Genomic DNA, 22526 nt, shown 5'->3' with positions numbered 1-22526 from the left:
AAAATCTCGCGTTTTATTCCCAGCCATTGGTACATCTGTTTCAAATAACTGTACATCTTATTACTTCCCAAATGAATAGACAAACTACAATTATGAGCTTCATGTAAAATTCTTTGAATGAGTTCTGGATTCTTTGGTACACAAATTCTACCTCTGAACAACAAACAATCATCGTGTCTTATCTAAAATTCTAAATCGGAAGTTGACTCACTCTGTCCTCGTTTAGCTAGCAACTTGTCATCACACTTTTGAGCTTTACAGATCTGCTGTAAAAACATCGGTCTAGCTTTCAACTCAACTAAGATTGAGCCATCATCAGATAATGCCAATCTCATATTTATCACTCGCAAAGCAAACAAGGACTTTCTACTTAAAGCATCAGCAACTACATTTGCTTTCCCCAGATGATAATCAATAATCAAATCATAATCTTTTAACAGTTCGAGCCATCTGCGTTGTCTCAAATTCAAATCTTTCTATGACATTATATACTTCAAACTCTTATAATCGGTAAATATATGGCATTTTTCGCTGAACAAATGGTGTAGCCAAATTTTGAACGCAAACACAATAACTGCCAACTCTAGGTCATAAGTCGGATAAATTCTTTTTGTGTGGCCTTAACTGCCTGGAAGCATAAGCTATTACTTTGTCTTCCTGCATCAAACACATCCTAAACCATTTAAAGATGCATCGCTGAAAATCACAAATTCTTTACCTGATTCAGGTTGAACTAGAACTGGTGCCTCGGTCAACAGTGCTTTCAACTGATTGAAACTTTCCTGACACTTGTCAGACCATTCAAACTTTACATCTTTCTATAATAGTCGCATCATTAGTGTAGCTATCATTGAAAACCCTTTTTACGAATCTTTTGTAATAACCAGCTAATCCCAAGAAACTTCTAACTTCAGATACGTTTCTCAGTGGTTTCCAGTCAACAATTGTCGAAACTTTACTTGGATCATCTCTGATGCTTTCAGCCAATACTATATGTCCTAGAAAACCAACTTCTCGGAGCCAAAACTTGCATTTGCTAAATTTAGCAAACAGTTGTTTATCTCGCAGGGTTTGAAACACAATTCTCAAGTGCTCGGCATGCTCAGACTTGTCTCGTGAATATATCAGAATGTCGTCAATAAATACCACAACAAATCTGTCTAAATATGATCTAAAATTCTATTCATCAAGTCCATAAATACTGCAGGTGCATTAGTTAAACCAAAAGGCATCACAAAAAATTCATAGTGTCCGTAGCTCATTCTGAATATGTAACTAAGTCGTCATCACAAGAAATAATACAGATATAACTAAGTCGTCTTAGATGCATCCAAAAACCCTCGTAGTTTAGGAGTAGGATTTAGATCTAGTTTTCTTTTAATCTCTTAAATGTTTTTTTCTTTTCCCTTAGAACCAATTTTGATCCAAGATTTCTTTTCTTCAATCGAAGTTGTTTCGTTTATTTTTCTTTGCAAGTGATAAGATTTGTTATTCCGCTCTTAATCGATATAAATCAAGATTATTCTATATTTCTTTTCTCTTTCAGTTTATTCGTGTTATTCACATGTTTATATCAATTGAGTTTGAGATTATGAATACCATGAGTAGCCAATTCCCTTAGGGGAGATTAACAATTGGATAGGGTAGTAATTAACGGAGGATTAATGGTTTCCTACAGAATTAGCTGGTATAAATTACGTGTTTTTAAGAAGTAATCAAAGGTTAAACAAGGTCAAGAGATAAGTTTGTCGAGTAAATCGTAATTTATCATGATTGAAAAAATGATGTCAAGAGATAAGCGAGCATCAATCAATTAATTAATCAGCTAGAGGCCGTGAGATAATAATTGGTTATTTAATAACTAATTCACCCTAAAACCTGAATTTGAAGTTAATTACAACCCCTGAAATGAGTTAATCTTTTTAACTGGTTTAATTGGTTTAGTTGTTTGTTTATTTTATTGTTTATTTATTTTAGTTATTTAGGTTTGAATATTTATCTCTTTTATGATTTATCATAATATAGAATTTAATTATTACTATTTAGACCTATTATTGTATAGAGGTTTTCAATAGATTTAATTCATCCTCCCTTGGGCACAATCCTCGAAATATTTTCATGTGTTTCGTTGTAACACAATACTATATTACAATTTTGACCTGTATACTTGCAGATACCGCTACTTTATTTCTTATATTTTAGTGTAATATTTTCCATTCAAAGTTCGTACATTTGGCGATAGTCACTTGGAAGTGAAAGATTTCATGATTGGCTATACTAAGCCTAGCATACATACAGCTTCCACTAGTGCGATCGCAAAGAGGCAACTCTAGAACACCGATCTAATAGAAAATGCTTTCTTAGTGGATTTCCCTGCTAATTCTATTTTCATTAATTACCCTCATGGATCCTTATGCATCTCTTCCCTCGAGAAGGAAATCCTTGCAGATTCTTATTTGCGGACTCGTAAAAAATAATCCATAACTAGTTTTCATAACACACCCTGCACCAATGACTCCAGATATTCACATAAGATATTTTTAGCGAATAGTCCCTATTGCAACTTGTTAATAATGGTTCGTCTGACCAAACTCAGGCCCGTACTATGACCCTTTTGTATCTGTAAGGAAACACTGTTACAAATTGATATAGAAAACCTACTCGTCGTAATCAAGTAGACAAATCGAACGATACATCTTTTCCCTCGTCTGTTCCACGATGAAATAGTCCACTCGTGGTGGTTATCTCTTTGAAACAGATAACTTATAGGTGGATTCTTAACGACAGATCCCCTATTTGCAGAATCATACATATGAGGCAATTATGGTAGGCTATCATATTGTTCATATATGGTCTCACGTAAACAGATAGCTTGCACATAGTAATGGATTTGAAGAATGAACTCATACTTAGCGGACTTACAAAATCAGATGTGAATTCCCAAATGGACCTGCAAGCTTTCACTAGAGTGAATTTTATAACTACTGTATATGCAAAACTGTAAGGATAATCCGATGGACCGTCATAACTTGTATTTGCCTAACTTTATTTGGTAACACAGGCACAAGGGCCTTTTCATAATAATAGATCACCTTATTGTAGTCTCGGACATAGCGTGGACTTATAATTACAAGATAGTTCTACCGAACTCTCCTTACAATAATAGTCTTGGTGGACTTTCCCCATATGAGATAGTCCTCACGAGCTTCCATAAAAAATAGTCCTGGCAGACTTCCACATTTAAGATCGACCTAACAGACTTCCACGTTTAAAATCGTGTTGAAAAACTTTCACATAAGATCATCCTGGCAAACTTCCACATTTATGGTAATTCCATGACAATGTACTTCCATTTTTCCCACTAAGGGCTCTCATACGTCCCACATAAGGGGCTCTCAAATGTCCTATTAAGGGCTCTTACACATCCCATACAATCGGCTCTTATATACGGGTGTGCACCGAGTTTCTTTATCATTTAATGTCCTTTACTAACTTAGTCCAATCAAACCTCCCTTAAAGCCACATAAATATAATGCATATGCAATCTCATGAATGATCATTTGAACCTCCTCAAAGCCACATGCATGTCATGCATACATATTCAAACATTCAGCCAACATGTATTGTCTAACATGCGACATATAGTACGCCAATCATACCGTTTATGTATCATAACCATATTTACTCACAGCCATACAATTGTATCTCATTAACAACATACATCACGCCAATCCACTTTTTTATTCAATCATGATCAGACTCATCCAAACGGTATTTGTGTTCAATACCGCATGCACACACAAGACATTAACATTTCGCCACAAATTGATTACCATTGGTAAAACACTAATTCATCATATTCAGGACATTAATGACACAGGATACATCCATTTAAGATCTAAGTCTGAGAACTCATTTGAAAGTTGACACCAAATCCATCCACTATGCTTCTCTCTTGCTATACAAGCCTCTAGCTTACAAATATAACCACCATTTCAGAATTCCAGTGAAGATAATTTATCATCATATGAAGCATACTTTGCTTGCATGCTAAGGATATTTAAATAATTAATAGAACAAGTTCGATGGATAAGTAAAATCCTTAACTTTCTTTCCTTTTCTTAAATCCATTAACAAAGAAAGATTAAAAAGCTTATGAAACTTCCAATTTCTAAACCTCAAACCTCCATTTCATTCTCCATGCACCAACGCTCCATAAGCCTTCTCTCTTCTATGGCAAACAAGAGGAAAGATGAAGAAGGAACAAAAAAATGAAAGAGCAATCCTGGAGATTAACACCTCTCCAATATATATAGTCCTCTCACACATCTTTCATCAATACAAAATCAACGGCCACTTGGAATAATATTAATCATTCTGTCTCCCACTTAGAACTATCCAATTCTTAAGTAATAGAACTAAAGTTGAAATTCATCTTTTTTTCTCAACCAGCTCGCCAAAATTCTTATTTACAAAAAGGACAGAATAGAAAACTTTTCAATTATATCCGTAAGTCTCCCAAATCATTTAAGACTTAACAAATCCAGATATGACATAAATAATTGAATACAAATTTTAAATTAAATTATGTACTCATTGTAGTTTAACTCTGTTCGAATAATTAAATAAGTTTATATATAATTTCTAATACAGTAAAATTGTCATGATGTTAACAGAATTAGAATTGGGTTATGTAAATTAGTTAACTTATTAATTATTTTTGAATTGATATTTAATTGTTTGATTGATTAAATATTTGAGTTTGGTTTTTTATTTAAATTAAGGGAGTTAAGCTTGAAAAGTTGGACTAAAATCGAACTAGCCCAATGAACCCAGATCAACCATAGATGTTGTGGATTAGGGCCCTCTATCCTTTGGTGTGCTATTGTTCAATGCCTTTTAGGAGTCCTACTCAAACGTAAAATCTTCTAATTTAATTAATTAAGAATGTAACACTACATCTGACGCCAGAACAGGATTACGAAGCATTACCGGACAAACAAAACAGTAAACCATTCAATTCATGCATCAATGCAAACATAAACTAATTTCATTCAAATACATTCATAATGTCCATTAATCAAGCCCTCGAGATCCTAAAAAATACTATAGAAAAAATCCAGGACAAAATCAGAAACATTTGGAAAATTTAAGAAAAAGTTGAAAATTTTGGACTAAAGAGGTCACATGCTAGTGTCTCAGGCCGTGTGACTTTCGAAATAGGGACACACGGTTGTTTCCCTGCCTGTGTAACACTCTGACTTGGGTCACACGGCCAAGCAACACGCTTGTGTGCTAGGACATGTAACCTTCAAAATGGCTTCACACACCCATGTGCCAAGCCGTGTGCTAGGCCGTATAACTTTCGAAAAGAAACCATTAAACCTACAAGGGACACACAGTAGTGTTGTATGGCCGTGTGTGTCACACGGCTGAGTCACACGCCCGTGTCTCAAGCCGTGTGGACATAAATTAGCCCAAATTCAAGCCATTTTCAATACCAAATCATTCAATCACATAAATACCTCTTGTCCATATCGTCAATGCATTAAAACCTGACAAAACCTACATAAAATGACCAATTCAAAAGTCTAAGATCATTCAACCAATATGCCATACAAGGCACATCAATTTCAAACATTCAAACATACCTATTCAATGTGACATTAATCAAGACAAAAACATACCAAATCAACCTATTAAGTGTCTAACCAATATACCCTCATTGTTACCACAAGTATATACAATTGTACATCAAAATGAAATCCCAAACACAACTTATCAATTCATCAAATCCACACTTAACCAATGTACCTATCATAGATACTTCAAATACACATATCAATACCAAATACCATTTTTATTTGCATTGTAATATCTACTTTATTCACATATGTCTTATAGTTAACAATATGAACATAAGTCATGCTTAACATTACACACATCCAAACCACTTATAAAAATATACACTCCTAATACATGCCATATAAACTGAAAAGAACGTTATAAATACTATCGAAATTAAGCTAGATGGTGTAACTTGAGTGCCGATTCTATCATCCAACCTTCCGAGTATATACATAAACAAAGATTAACACAATTAAGCTTTAAGAAGCTTAGTAAGTTCGACATACTAAAATGATAAATCTTACCGAAGTAAATTAAACAATTCAGACAACAATAATTCAATCACGAAGGTTTCCTATCATCCAAAATCTCAACCGATAAATAACATACGTTCAATTTAATACTCCAAATGAATACCAAATTCATCAAATTCATTAAACAAATTACTGTACCGAGACTTCAATTTGAAGAAAGAATTATGGATAATCCCTCTAAAACACACCAGATGCTTACACGAGCTAACCAGCCGAAACACACCAATGCTCAAAAGAGCTAGTCCCTCCGAAACACACCAAACATAGAGTATAACACAAGAGTTCGAAACAAATGTTGTACCTCAATTTACTCAAGTAATATAAACATACATCACTCCAAAGCCATCTCTGCTCCAAACCCCCATAACACACCAAATCACGACTGTACTATATCTCACGTTTAATTCAAATAGAGCATCAATTTTTAAAAGTATATCTCACAGAATCATTCATTATCAATAATTAATACATATATATGTCGTACCATGTTATTCTACTCAAAAATTCGTAAAGATATTAAATTCTAAACCGTATGAACTTACTTGGACTTAGTTGTAGTAGTTGCAGAAGTTTAGGGACTATTCTGTTATTTTTCCTTTTCCACAAGTATCCATGGAATCTTGATCTAAAATGTAAAATTTCTCAATTATCAGCCTAAATTTCACATTTCAATCCCTTTTACAAATAATACCCTTTTATTTTTCAAATTTACACAATTACCCCAAACCTTTACAAGTTTTTGCAATTTAACCCCTCAACACGAAATTAATCAAATTAACCATTTTTATCAAGTCAATATTCTATCCAAATATATTAGCCCCCAAAAAAGTCCTTAATGAATATTAAATTCACTATCAAACCCTAAAATTTTGACATTTTCACAATTTAATCCTAAAATCAAAATCTAACAAAAATCACTTTACAAAATCATCAAACAACACAGTCAAAATTCCAAATACATGGTATTCATGAAAAACATTCAATATTCATCAATGAAAACTTCCAAAATTTTTAACAGAATAAAAAACCAAGGTACGGGCTAGCTAGACCTAGTTGCAACGATCTCAAAAACATAAAAATTACAAGAAATGGAGAAAAAATTCACTCGCATGCAAAATAATTTGCTTGGTCGATTCTCCTATCTTAAGAAACTATGAATTTCGGCTATGGAAAGTAAAAATGAAGAAGAAACCTATTTCTTTTACTTAATTTTGTTTTAATTTCATTTAAATTACAGGTTTACCATTATAATCACCTTATTTTATCATTTTTCCTTTCTTTAACCGTCCAACTAAATTATCTAGGGCTAATTTACCATTTAAGCCCTTCAATTAACTTTTAAACTATGTAATCAACTAAATACAATAATTACCAAGTTTTTCACTTTTTTCAAATTAGTTTTTTCTCTTTAATTAACTATCCAAACGTTAATATTTCTAAGCCAATTTTTAATACGAATCTAATGACTCTATAAATAATCTAAAAATAATATTTACGAGTTGATACGATGGAAATTTGTTGTCCCGAACCACTACTCCATCACCACTAAAAATCAGGTTGTTACAACTCTTCCCCCTTTAAGAAATTTTGTCCTCGAAATTGTTACCTGAAAATAGATTAGGATACTATAGTTTCATTGATTCCTCAGTTTCCCAGGAAGCTTCTTCTGTACCATGAGGATGCCACAAGACTTTTACTAACGGTACTCGTTTATTCTGTAGTTCTTGGACTTCCCGAGCTAAAATTCTTACTGGTTCCTCCGAATATGTCAAATCTGGCTGTAACTCAATCTCACTCTGAGGAATCACATGTAGAGGATCAGAACTGTATCGTCTCAGTATCGAAACGTGGAACACATTATGGATTTTCTTGAGTTTAAAGGGCAAGGTTAATCTATAAGCTACAAGGTCAATTCTTTCAACAATTTCATACAATCCAATTAAGCTCGGACTTAGCTTGCCTTTCCTTCTGAAACGTAACACTTTCTTCCATGGAGAGACTTTTAGGAATACTCAATCGCCAACATCAAATTCTATATCTTTTCTTTTCATATTCGCATACGATTTCTGACGATCAGTGTAGTTTTCAAACTACGTCGAATAACTCAAACTTTGTCTTCAATTTCTCAGATCAAATCAATTCTCGCCATTTTGGATTCACTCAATTCAGACCAATACAACGGTGTTTTACACTTTCGTCCGTAAAGAGCTTCAAATGATGCCATTTTTATATTAGATTGATAATTGTTATTATAAGTGAATTCAGCAAAAGGTAGGTCATTTTACTGATTACCTTCAAACTCAAGTATACAACATTTCAGAATATCTTCCAGAACCTGAATCACTCATTCTAATTGCTTGTTAGTCTGAGGATGAAACGCTGTGTTGAAATTAAGCTTAGTGCCCAAAGCCTCGTGAAGTTTACTCCAAAATCTCAATGCAAATCTTAAATCACAATCTAAAATAATAGATGTAGAAAATCTGTGTAATCTCACAATCTTAGATATATATAAGTCCACTAATCTCTCAAGTGACAAACTTGTTCTGAGTGGAATAGAATTTTCCAATTTAGTCAATCTGTCAACAACTGCCCAAATTGAAGCTTTCTTTTTTGGAGTTACAGGTAAACCAAATATGAAATCCATCCTGCCTCATTCCCACTTCCACTCAGGAATCATAGTAGGTTTTAGTAAACCCGACGGTACCTGATGCTCTACTTTTACCTGCTTTTACCTGCTGATAAATCAAACATTTAGCTACAAATTCACAAATTTCTCGTTTCATACCCGGCCACTAGTACATCTGTTTCAAGTCACAATACATCTTCATACTACCAAGATGAATCGAATATGTGCTACTATGAGCTTCAGATAAGATATCACATTTTAAATCTAGATCATTCGGAACGCAAATTCTATCACAATAATGTAACCTACCATTACTATCAACATTGTACTAAGTACTCATTTTATTCTAAACCAATTTTTGTTTCATCATCAACCTTTTATCTTCATTTTGCAATTCTCGAATTCATTGTAGAAACAAGGGTTTAGCTCTCAACTCTGCCAGTACAGAACCATCTTCATTCATAGCTAAATGAGCGTTCAACACTCGATGTGAAAACAGTAACGACTTTCGACTAAGTGCATCCGCTACTACATTAGCCTTTTCTGGATGATAATCAATAACCAAATCATAATCTTTCAATAGCTCTAACCATTGTCTCTATCTCAAATTCAGTTCTTTCTGAGTCATCAAATATTTCAAACTTTTATGATCTATGAACACATGACATTTCTTGTCGTATAAATAATGTCTCCAAATTTTCAAAGCAAATACAATCGCAGCTAGTTCGAAATCATGAGTAGAATAATTATTCTCTTGTGGTTTTAACTGTCGAAAAGCATAAGCTACTAGTTTCCTTGCTTGCATAAGCACATAACCGAAATAGTTGTGAGATGCATCACTATAAACAACATACTCTACCCCAGATTCAAGCTGAGTCAACACTGGAGCTTCCGTTAACATGTTTTTCAATTGATCAAAACTTTGCTGGCCCTTATTAGACCAAACAAACTCGATATTTTTTTGTAGTAATATGGTCATGGGTGAAGTTATAAAGAGAAGTTTTTAACAAAACGACAGTAGTAAACTGCTAAACCCAGAAAATTCCACACTTTAGAAACATTATTTGGTGTTTTCCAATTCATCACAACCAAAACTTTACTCGGATCAATTTGAATCCCGTCAACTGATACGATGTGACCCAAAAATCCATCCTCTCGAATGCAGAATTCATTGTTATTAAACTTTACATACAACTGTTTTTCTCTCAAAGTTTGTAATATGATTCTCAATATTAAGTATGTTCAGATTTTGTCTTGGAATAGATCAATATATTATCCATAAACAGAACAACAAATCTATCCAAATGAGGTTTTCAACCTGATTCATTAAATCCATAAAAGCAACAAGGGCATTAGTCAAACCAAATGGCATTACTAGAAACTCATAATAATTGTAATGAGTTTTGAAAGTAGTCTTTAACACATCGCAATCTTTAACCTTTAATTGATAATACCCAGATCTAATATCTATCTTTGAGTATCTTTGAGAACACTGTGGCACCTTTCAAATGATCAAACAAATTGTTGATATGTGGCAAGGCGTATTTGTTTTTTATAGTGACTTTATTCAACTACCTGTAGTCTATACACAATCTCAAAGAGCTGTCTTTCTTTTTTTCACAAACAACACAGGCACCCTCAGAGAGATACACTCAATCGAATAAACCCTCCATCTAACAATTCTTGTAACTATGCTTTCAACTCTTTATTTCAGTTGGTGTCATATGATATAGTGGCATCGATGTTACTGCAGTTCCAGGAACCAAATGAATTACAAACTCAACTTCATGATTAGAAGGCGATCCTGGTAACTCTTCAGGAAATACATCAGTAAACTCACTAACAACTGATAATCGATCTAGCTTTTATTCTGAATCTCTAGTATCAAAAATGTATGCTAAAAACACTTTATTACCTTTACGTATCAATCTCTGCGAAGAAATAGCTAAAATGACTTTAACAACATCTTTCAGACTCTCAAACTCAACTGAAATCATCTCTCATGTCTGAAATTTCAAATCAATTTGTTTTTGCCAACAATTTACTTCAGTTGTAACAGCTCGTTTTGAGTCAAATCGAAACAGTGGTTTCGAGACCACAAATCTGAAGTTAAAATATTTATTTTATTATTTTATTAAAGTTAAAAGCATGATAGAATTACTATGTGAAAGTTTCGTAAAGAAATTTTACAGTTTCAATGCTCAATTTGATAAAAAGGACTAAATCGCGTAAAGTGTAAAACATGTGTTCTATTAGCTAAAGGTGTCTAATAGCTATAGAACCCTAAAATGGAGGTCCTTATGTGGTTAATAGCCCATTAATGAGTTAGTGGCATGTGTTGGCTTGGCAATTTGGTAATTTTTAAATGTTTTAAAGATTAATTAAGTAATTAGGTTATTAATGATAAAAATAAAAAAAACAAATATATCATCATCTTCAACTATCATCTTCCACCGATTTTAATAAGGAGAGAAGCCATTTTTACACTTGATATTTGGCCAAGCTTCCATAGCTCATATTGATCAAGAAAGAAAGAATTCGGATTTAGATCGGGCGAAAAGCAAGGTTATCAAGTAGTCAACCCAATCCGTCAATTCTAAATATGAGGCAAGTTCGTATGTATTAAGCACTGTAATAATTATGATTTTAGTGCTTTAATATTGTATAAATTGTATATATGGGACTACAATTATGTTCGATGATAAATCGGCTATTAGTGGCACTTAGTGTGCAAATCGACATAGCTTCGGCTATATATGGCACTTAGTGTGTGATTTGAGATAGCTTCGGCTATGTACGACACTTAGTGTGCGAGATATCGAATATGGCACTTAGTGTGCGAGATATCAAGTATGGTAATTAGTGCGCGAGATATCAAGTATGGCACTTAGTGTGCGAGATATTGAGTATTCAACTGCACTTCATGTATGTATGATCTTGTTATGGATTGGTACAGGTATGTACATGTATATTATGGGCTTAAAATCTAAGAAGATACAAAGTTTGTATATAAGCTTATGAATAAGCAGGTGAAAGGTTTGTTAGTAATCATAAAGTCCATGATAATATGTTTAGATTGATGAATGTTGTATTTGTGATTAGTTAAGTTTATATTATATGAGCTTACTAAGCTTATTAGCTTACTTTGTGTATTTTTCCCATGCTTTATAGTGATATCAAGGCTAGCTCGAATCTGGGAGTCCTCAGGAACATCATTGTACTATCAAACATCTAAATTGGTACTTTTGAATTATACAATTATGGTATATGGCATGTATATGATAGATGTGGTATTTTGGTTGTGATCATAGCTGTAATATCCTAATTTTGGGCCTAGTCGGAATAGTGGTTTCGTGACCAAAAAATTCGAGATAGAAATAATTATTTTATGATTATTTTAAGGTATATGATATGATTGCATGATTGTATGAAAATTTCGTGAAGAAATTTTATGCATAAAGTGCTTAAATTGAAATTAGGGACTAAATCGAATAATTTGCAAAACTTGCATTCTAGAAGTTTCTAGTATGAAATTGTTTTGAAATATTAATTAGGAGGTCTTAAATAGAAATTTTACCAATTTCTAAGTCTATGGACAAAAATTGGACATGGATGGAATTTTTGGAAAGTTTAGTAGTAAGGGCATTTTGGTCATTTAGGGTAAAATGAATTAAAATACAAAATTAAAGCCAATTTTGCTCATCTTCAACCCCATGGCCGAATATAGCAAGGAGAAACCATGGCTAGGGTTTTCAAGCTTCCAAGCTCGATTGTAAGTCCGTTCTAGCCTCGTTTTTAATGATTTTACGTTTTTAGAGTCCCTCAGAGCTCAATTTAGCTTATGCTAGCAATAATTTAACCTAGGGTTTATATTTGGAAAAATACCCATAGGTGAAATTTGTGTATTTTGGTGTTTTATGATAGAATATGAGGTTTTAAATTATGTTAGACAACTTGTGCTACTCGGTTTTAAGTGAAAACGAGCAAATGGCTTAATCGGTAAAAATACCTAATAGTCATAAGTACATGTTAGAGTGAGAATTTGATGTTGCCATAGAAGGGAAAAATGATCAGCATGTCATAAAACATAAGAAGATAGGCTGAAGTTTAATTTACGAGCCTTGGGGAAAAAGTGTAAATATGCAAAAGTTTAGGGGCAAAATTGTAATTTTTCCAAAATATGATTTGGGGTCAATTTGAATAATGTGAGTCCTAATTAGACTATATTTTAAATGATAGAGCAAGGAAAACTAAAATTCGGGCTAAAATGGGGAAAATACCAAGTTGTGGACTTAAATGGTAAAAGTAGCCATTTTAGCATCACGAGGTAAGTTCATGTGTAATCAGTAGTAACATAATTGTCATTTTAAGCAATTTAATGTTGTTTATATGATATGATGCTGATTATTATCATGAAATATTATGCTTTGTGGTTATTGTTGAATAATATGTAATTATGTGAATTACTTGATGAGTATGAACTATCACCGAAGTATCAATTTTGATATTTCGTGGAAGATGGCAAAGATGTGTGATCGAGGAAAATGCCCGTTTGAACCTTAGGAATAGATTAGGATACAAGTGACATGTTACTAGGATGTTTGGGCATCCGAACTCGTTGAGTTGAGTCCGAGTTCACTTATGGATGCAAATGTCCGAACTCGTTGAGTTGAGTCCGAGTTCGTGAGATGTAACTAGGCATCCAAACTCGTTGAGTTGAGTCCGAGTTCACTCATGGATGCGAACGCCCGAGCTCGTTGAGTTGAGTCCGAGTTCGCTTATGGGCGGGTTACATAGTAGCTTGGCTACATATGTGGCACTTATGTGCAAACTTTCCATGTATCCGAATTATATTCCGATGTGTTCAACGGGTAAAGTTCTACTCAAATGGAGGAATACTCAAGATGAAAGGGACGTATTGGTAAGTGTTGTGAAATGAATACTTTGAACAGGTATGTACTTAACCCTCGGGTTGAAAACTTGATATAACAACAATATGGTAAGATGATAAATGAAAATGTGATATGAATGTCTTGGTGATGATTATGCAAATGATGTTTTATGTTTGCTTATATGGTTATGTTACTTGCTATTTGCATGTGAACTTACTAAGCATTTATGCTTACTCCCTCCTTTTCATTCCTTGTAGTGTTGACAAGCCAGCTCAGAAATCGGGAACGGTCGGAGGCATGCTCACACTATATCCGTATACCATCTTGGCATAATGGCTTGCATATTTTGAGTATGGCATGTATAGCATTATAATCATTTTGTATATATGGTCTTATGATATTGTTATTGAGTGGTATGGAAATGCTTGGTAATGATTAGCCATTGGAATGGCTAATCATGATCATATTTGGTGTTATGTATGCTAAATTACTAGCTAATCCATGGAAAACATGAAATAGGTAAAATTTACCATAAAATAGATTCAGACAGCAGCAGTGACATGAGTTTGAAAAAAATCACTAAAAATAGTAGAAATGGAATTAAATAATGAAGAAGTTATGTAATCGAAGCTTGATGAGTATATTTTCATATGGAAGAAGCGAAACAGGTATATGAGCTATATTTTATGAGATGTTTAAATTTTTGTGAAACAGGGCCAGAGCGATTTCTGGATCCCCTGTTCTGACTTTGGAAATTCACCATAAATTTTACAAAGATAATTAGAAGTCATGCTTTATATGTACAGATTCCTTATTGAGTCTAGTTTTATTAGAGACAAACGGCATAGTCATTGAAGCTCTGTACAGGGAGATATCTGATTCGTAATACAAAGAGGTCAGAGTAGTCGAACCCTGAAACAGGGGAGACTTTAACTAATAAACTGTACTAATTGGCCAAACCAAAAATTCTAGAAAAAAATTAGTAGATAGATATATGAGTCTAGTTTCAGGAAAAATTTACGGAATTAGATTTCAAGTTTCAGAACTCAAGATATGATTTTTAAAGCGACTGTGATGCAGTTAGCCAGCTTGTCTGGAAATTTTAAAATGAATTGTATGAGCTGTTTAATTAATGAATTAAGTCCGTTAACACCTCGTGTTCGACTCCGGAAACGGTCTCGGGTACGGGGTGTTACAATAGCCATGAGATTTGGCTTGTAAAAGATGTTAATATTGATATGTGTTTGTCTATTTGAAATGGCTTATAAATGTATATGTTTTGGTTTGTATATTTATAGCCATGAGTGATGGCTTATTTTGGTATGTTTTGGTATGAATGTGGTTATGGTTTATAATTGCTCAAATGGTTATGTAAATTGTGGTAAATGGACCATATTGTTTGATATATTTTTGGCATGTATTTGGCTAAGTAAATGATGGTGATTCGAGATTTGGAATAGGTGAAATTTTAATGATATGAATTGTGCATTTGGTTGATGATTTTGGCTGCCAAATTGTATGATGAAATGGTACCATTTTTCCTTGTGTAGGTACATTGAAGTTGGGGTGGCAAATTGGCCTTGCAAATAGCCTATTTTTATCCACACGGGTAGAGACATTGGCGTGTGTCTCAGCCACGTGTGACACACGGTCATTTGACATGGTCGTGTGTCCCCTGGAGTTGAAATTGAATTGAAGTCAGTATGCTCCACACGGTCTCACACACGGGCGTATTGTAACACCCCTAATCCATAACCGACATCAGATTAGGGTTACGAGGCATTACCAGACAGACAGAACATTTTAGACCCATACAGAATAACATATATTAAATATCATTAATACAGAGGCATTCATCAACAATTCATTTATTAATACGGTCTACGGTACCTAAAACATACATTTAAGAAAGGTCAGAACTAAAACGAATACATTTAGAATTTTCAGAACTTAACCAATTCTTTCAAACTGTTAAAGTCACATGCCCATGCGACTAGGCCGTGTGTCAGGGCACTAGACACGCCCATGTGAACCAGCCGTGCCAAAAATAGGTCCTATACTGACTTTTTCACATGGCCAATAGGCACGCCCGTGTACTATGGCCGTGTGATACTTAGCTAGCCACTGACTTTAGCCCACGGCCATATGACACGCCCGTGTGTCAAGACCGTGTGGTTCTTAGAAGAATACTACTTTTCTTACACGGCTACAAGGCACGCCCGTGTCCCCTGACCGTGTGGCACCAAGCAGGCTTGGTTTAAGCCAAATTTTCCACCCCTTTTTGGGTCCAATCCTACAAGCAATAATATACAACATTCATACCAAAATTTCCAACCAATTCCATGTTCAAAACATGCTTCATTATAACAAAAACATATTAGCTCATAAAACACTACAACCATACATCATTTGGCACCATCAACCAAATACCAAAACTATATACAACATTTCATTTGCTACCCAACTCCTATGGCATAATATATACACTTCAAAACTTATATACATAGACCTTCTAGCCTATACATGCCATACTTTAAAATATGTACACTTTCAAAAGTACCAAAATGAGATCGATAGTGTGGTGACGATCCTCGACTATCCCCGAGCCTTCAATAGCTACGATAACTGTAAAACAGATAGTAAACACATAAAGTAAGCTACAAAGAGCTTAGTAAGCCAAATACAATTGGTCTAACTACGAAAGTATATAAGTACAATTCAACCATAAAGATTCATAACCATTTCATAGAATAATTCATAAACTTAACTATGCTCCTTTGTTTGCATATATGTCATGCTTTATTTCCATACATATTTCACAGAGACAGAGTCTTTCATATTCAGAAATTTAGTACAATATAAACGTACCTGCATAGGTTATACATTTCATATACTCAATCTCAGATTTCGTACGCTATCATCAGACGGGTTAGAAACGATACAGATCTCATAAACAAGTACAATGCCGACATCTTGGATGTGGTCTTACATGTAATTCAATATCGATGACTCTGTCCCAGACAGGGTCTTACACGAAATTAGATACGATGCCGATGTCCCAAACATGGTCTTATACGTAAATCTCAATCGAAGCATATGTCCCAGACACGGTCTTACACGATGTGTCAGACAGATGTCAACTTTTTTTAGAAACATACAGAGCTTTTTAGATATTAACTTTACTCCAAAGATATTCATCAAGCACTCAAGGCCATCCAATACAGACTACAGTTTATATGTACAAAATTTATTTCAATTAACACATAATTGTAATTTGACTTACCTCAGACGGATTTCGTACGGAACGAGTTGACTATTAGATTATTTTAGACTTTCCTTGATCTAAGTTCGATTTTCTTTGTTCTTGATCTAATACAATACAAATTCAACCATATAATCATTCATTTCATTCAAAATAATCCATGAACACATATTTAGGGCCCTTTACATTTTAGCCCTTACATTTTCACACCTTGACAATTTAGTCCATTTTTACAAAATCACAAATATGTAAAATTCACCAAGACTATAGCTTGGCCGAATATGCATGGCTTCCATACCAGCCCAAATAACATATTTAATTAGCAATTTAGTCCTTTAAAATCTCATTTTCACAAATTAGCCCAATTAGCTCTATTTCATTAAAATTCAAAGACAAAGCTTATACATCATCTACCAAGCCTTCATAATTTATCCAAAAACATTTCAAAACTCATGATATCAACAATGGCGTCTCATGAAATCTTTAACAGAAACAGAAATTCAGACATGGGTTTTGAAGAACACGAAGCAACGATCACAGAAACATAGAAATTATCAAAAATCAATCAAAAGAACATACCTAATTGATGTTAGCAAGTGTCGAAAACCTAAAGCTCTTTTCCTTTTATTTTTCCTTTGATTTTTGACAAACATCCCGCATTATGAACACATTTCATGTTTTATTTTTATGTAATTATACATTATAAACCATTTTCCAATTTTGCCCTTTAATTAACAAAGAAAAATTCCATCCACTAATGTCCATACTTGTCCATGCATTAGTACAATGGTCCAATTGACATGCAAGGACCTTTATTTTAAAAGCCAAACCAAATAAGTGCTTTAACATTTAGCACTCAACTTTTACACTTTACGCGATTTAATCATTTTTCATAATTAAGCATAGAAACAGACAAATTAAATCACAGAAATTTTGTAGATATAAATTCACATATCTCAAACACAGAAAATAATATTAAAATATTTTTTAGACTTGAATTTTTGGTCCCGAAACCACTATTCCGACTAGGGTCAAAAATCGGACTGTTACAATTCTCCCCGCTTAGGGATTTTCGTCCCCGAAAATCTTACCGTTAAACAGATTCAGATATTGCTGTTTCATTGAATCTTCAGGCTCCCACATTGCGTCTTCAACACCGTGTCGATGCCACTTCACTTTAACTAACAGAATTTTCTTGTTTCGCAATTCTTTAATCTCGCGAGCTAAAATACAAATCGGCTTTTCTTTGTAAGTCATATCAGATTGAATCTCAATTTCAGAAGGGGATATCATATGGGACGGATCAGATCTATACCTTCGAAGCATCGATACGTGAAATACATTATGTATCTTTTCTAACTCAGAGGGTAGCCTCAATCTGTAAGCAATCGGTCTAACTCACTCAATGATTTCATACGGTCCAATGAACCTCGGACTCAACTTCCCCTTTTTACCAAATCGAAGTAGTTTCTTCCATGGAGATACTTTCAGAAACACTTTATCACCGATCTCAAATTCGACGTCTTTTCGTTTTAAATCAGCATAAGATTTTTGACGATCAGAGGTAGCCTTTAGACTATCTCGTATTATTTTCACTTTCTGTTCTGTTTCTTTTATCAAATCAATACCGTAAATCTTATTCTCACTGAGCTCAGACCAATATAATAGAGTTCTACACTTTCTACCATAGAAGGCTTCGTATGGTGTCATTTTAATGCTCGATTGAAAACTGTTATTATAAGCAAATTCAATTAAAGGTAAGTATTGTTCCCACACACCTTCAAACTCAAGAATACAACATCTCAACATATCCTCAAGTATCTCGAATAATGCATTACGATTGACCATCGGTTATGGATAAAAGCGATTGCTAAAATGTAATTTAGTACCCAGAGCATCTTGTAATTTCTTCCAGAATCGCGACGTAAATGTCGGATCTCTATCTGACATTATCGACAATGGCACACCATGCAATCTCATAATATCAGAAATATACAACTCAGCTAGCTTATCAAGCAAATAATCAAACCGAGTCGGAATAAAATGAGCTGATTTCGTCAAAAAATCAACTACAACCCAAATTGCATCTTTCTTTTTCAGAGACAGAGGCAAACTCGAAACAAAATCCATGGTCACTCAATCCCATTTCCACTCCGGAATCATAATCGATTGTAATAACCCAGATGGTACCTGATGCTCAGCTTTAACTTGCTGACAGATTAAACATCTCGACACAAAGTTAGAAATATCTCTTTTCATTCTCAGCCACCAATATAGTTGTTTCAAATCGTTATACATTTTCGTACTTCCCGGATGTACAAAAAATCTACTACTGTGAGCTTCACTCAAAATTATTTGAATCAAACACGGATTTCTTGGAACACAAAGTCTATTTCTGAACCTCAGAAAATCATCATCATCTATTCGAAATTCAAAATCAGAATCAAAATTACACTGAGTTTGTTTAGCCATAATCTCATTATCAACCTTCTGAGCTTCAATAATCTGTTGTAAAAACAAAGGTCTCGCTTTTAATTCAGCTAAAACTAAACCATCATCCATCAGAACCAAATGAGCATTCATTGCACTCAAAGCAAATAACGATTTTCGACTCAAAGCATCAGCAACAACATTTGCTTTTCCCAGATGATAATCAATCACAAGTTCGTAATCTTTTAACAGTTCTAACCATCTTCTCTGTCACAGATTCAAGTCTTTTTGCGTCATTAAGTACTTCAGACTTTTATGATCAGAAATCACGTGACATTTCTCACCAAATAGATAGTGACGCCAGATCTTCAAAGCAAACACAATAGCAGCTAACTCGAGGTTGTGGGTCGGATAATTCTTTTCATGCGGCTTCAGTTGTCTCGAGGCATATGCTATAACTTTTCCTTCTTGCATTAAAACACAACCGAGTCCATTCAACAAAGCATCACTATAAACAACGAATTCTTTACCTGATTCAGGTTGCACAAGTACGGGAGCTTCAGTTAACAGAGTTTTTAACTGATCAAAACTTTTCTAACACTTTTCAGAACATTCAAATTTTACATCTTTTTGAAGTAACTTTGTCAACGAAGTTGCTATCATAGAGAAATCTTTTACAAATCGTCTGTAGTAACAAGCAAGTCCCAGAAAACTGCGGACTTCAGAAACATCCCTCGGAGGTTTCTAATTCAAAATAGCTGAAATCTTACTCGGATTAACTCGGATACCAGAAGCTGATACAATATGACCCAGAAAACCAACTTCTCGCAACCAAAACTCACATTTACTGAACTTTGCATATTACTGTTTATCTCGCAGAGTTTGTAGCACTATTCTCAAATGCGTGGCATGTTCAGATTCATCACGTGAATAAATCAATATGTCATCAATAAATACAACAACAAACTGATCAAGATACGGTCTTGAATTGAAATCGGAGTAGTACCAAGTACTAATTCAATGCCAAAATCAACTTCTTGAATTGGAGGCAAACCCCGTAGTTCTTCAGGAAACACATCAGAGAATTCACAGACAACAGGCACTGATTCAACTTTCTTATCATTCACTTTTGAATCTAACCCATAAGCTAAGTAGGCTTCACAACCTTTCTTCACATATCTCTATGCTTTCATTGTAGATATCATAGCTGGCAGTCCATTCAGATCACTAGACTCAATTCGAATTATCTCATAATTCTTACACCTTAATCAATGACTTTTCGTTTGCAATTCACAATAGCATCGTGCAAAGTCAACCAGTCCAATCCCAGACTTATATCAAATTCGTCGAAAGGCAAAAGTATCATATCAGCAGGAAAACAGATATCTCGAATCAATAATGGGCAATTCTTGCAGACTTTATCAACCAAAACACTTTTGCCTAAGGGGTTTGATACTCTAATTACGAATTCAATAGACTCTACAAGCAAAGCCTTACTGTGCACTAAATTCATACAAATATAAGAATACGTTGATCCATGATCTATCAATGCAATCACAGAAGTATCATAGAGAGTAAAAATACCAGTAATCACGTCTGGAGACGAGGCTTCCTCACGAGCTCGGATAGCATAGGCTCTGGCAGGTGCTCTAGCCTCAGATCTAACAGCAGTATCCCCAGTAGCTTTTTGACCACCACTTGCGTTTCTCAAATTTCTGGAAGGTCTACCTCTAGCTGAGGTATTACTCGGTCTCTGATTCTGTACATTCTATTGCTCAACAGGTTCAAAAAAATCTCTTACACAATGATCCAGAGATCCACATCGAAAATAGGCTCGGTTATTCAATCTACAATTTCCTGGATGTCTTTTACCACAGTGTTTACATTCAGATCTCTCAGAACATTCCCAACCCTTGCAACAGAAGTAGCAGAAGTTCTGAAATTAGAATGCGATCTAGCTCGATCTCGATTCAAATATCCTAAATCAGCCTTTGAACGGCTATAATCATCTCGGAATTTCTTTGGCACAGACTGAAATAATCTACTCGAAGATCTCTTTCTAACATTTCTGGCTTCAGAATCAGCTTTTCTTTTCTCTTTACTTAATTCTTCAGCTTTACATGCTCGCTCAACGAGCACTACCATTTCTTTAATTTCCAAAATCCTAACTAACAGACAGATATCTTCGTTTAGTCCATCTCCAAATCTTTTGCACATTATTGCTTTATTCGATACACATTCCCGAGCATACTGGCTCAATCTTACAAATCTACGTTCGTATTTAGTAACAGACATACGGCCCTGTTTAAGCTCGAGAAACTCTTTACGTTTCTGATCAATGAATCTCTGACTGATATATTTCTTCCGGAATTCAGATTGAAAGAAATCCCACGTAACCCGTTCACTCGGGACTACAAATATTAAATTTTTCCACCAATGATACACGGTATCTCTCAGAAGTGAAACGGCACATTTAACACATTCCTCAGGACACAAAGACATTTCATCAAACACTCGTATTGTATTCTCTAACCAGAATTCGGCTCTTTCAGCATCATCATTCGTTGTAGCTCAGAACTCTTCAGCCCCATACTTTCTAATCTTATTAACCGGTGGTCTACTCAACTGTACCAAATTCACTCGTGGCATATCAGGAGTTTGAGAAGGATTAACCGGGGGTGGAGGTTGTTGTACAGTCGGTTTGGTTCTAATGTATTGGGTGAACCATTCATTTATCATCTGATAGAAGGGTTGCTTAGCCTCACCATCACGGCTACTCATAGCCGGTCTAGATTCAGCTTGCATCGTCCCTTGCGCGAGAGTAGGCGTATTGCTTTCTACATCATCAGATACAGCTCTATCGGGATCCATTTGCTATATAAAAGCACATTTCAAAGTCAGGAGTCATCACACTATCATAGATTCAGATATATGGCATGTATAGCTAGACTCACACACGCTATGGTAGTCCTAGAACCGACTAAACCATAGCTCTGATACCAATAAAATGTAATACCCCTAACTCTTAACTGACATCAAATTAGGGTTACAAGGACAGACAGAACATTTCAGACCCATACAGAATAACATATATTAAATATCACTAATACAGAGGCATTCATCAATAATTCATTTATTAATACGGTCTACGATAC

Source organism: Gossypium arboreum, chromosome 8, assembly GCF_025698485.1.
Source record: "Gossypium arboreum isolate Shixiya-1 chromosome 8, ASM2569848v2, whole genome shotgun sequence".
Taxonomy (NCBI): domain Eukaryota; kingdom Viridiplantae; phylum Streptophyta; class Magnoliopsida; order Malvales; family Malvaceae; genus Gossypium; species Gossypium arboreum.
Note: the sequence above shows the minus strand (reverse complement) of the source record.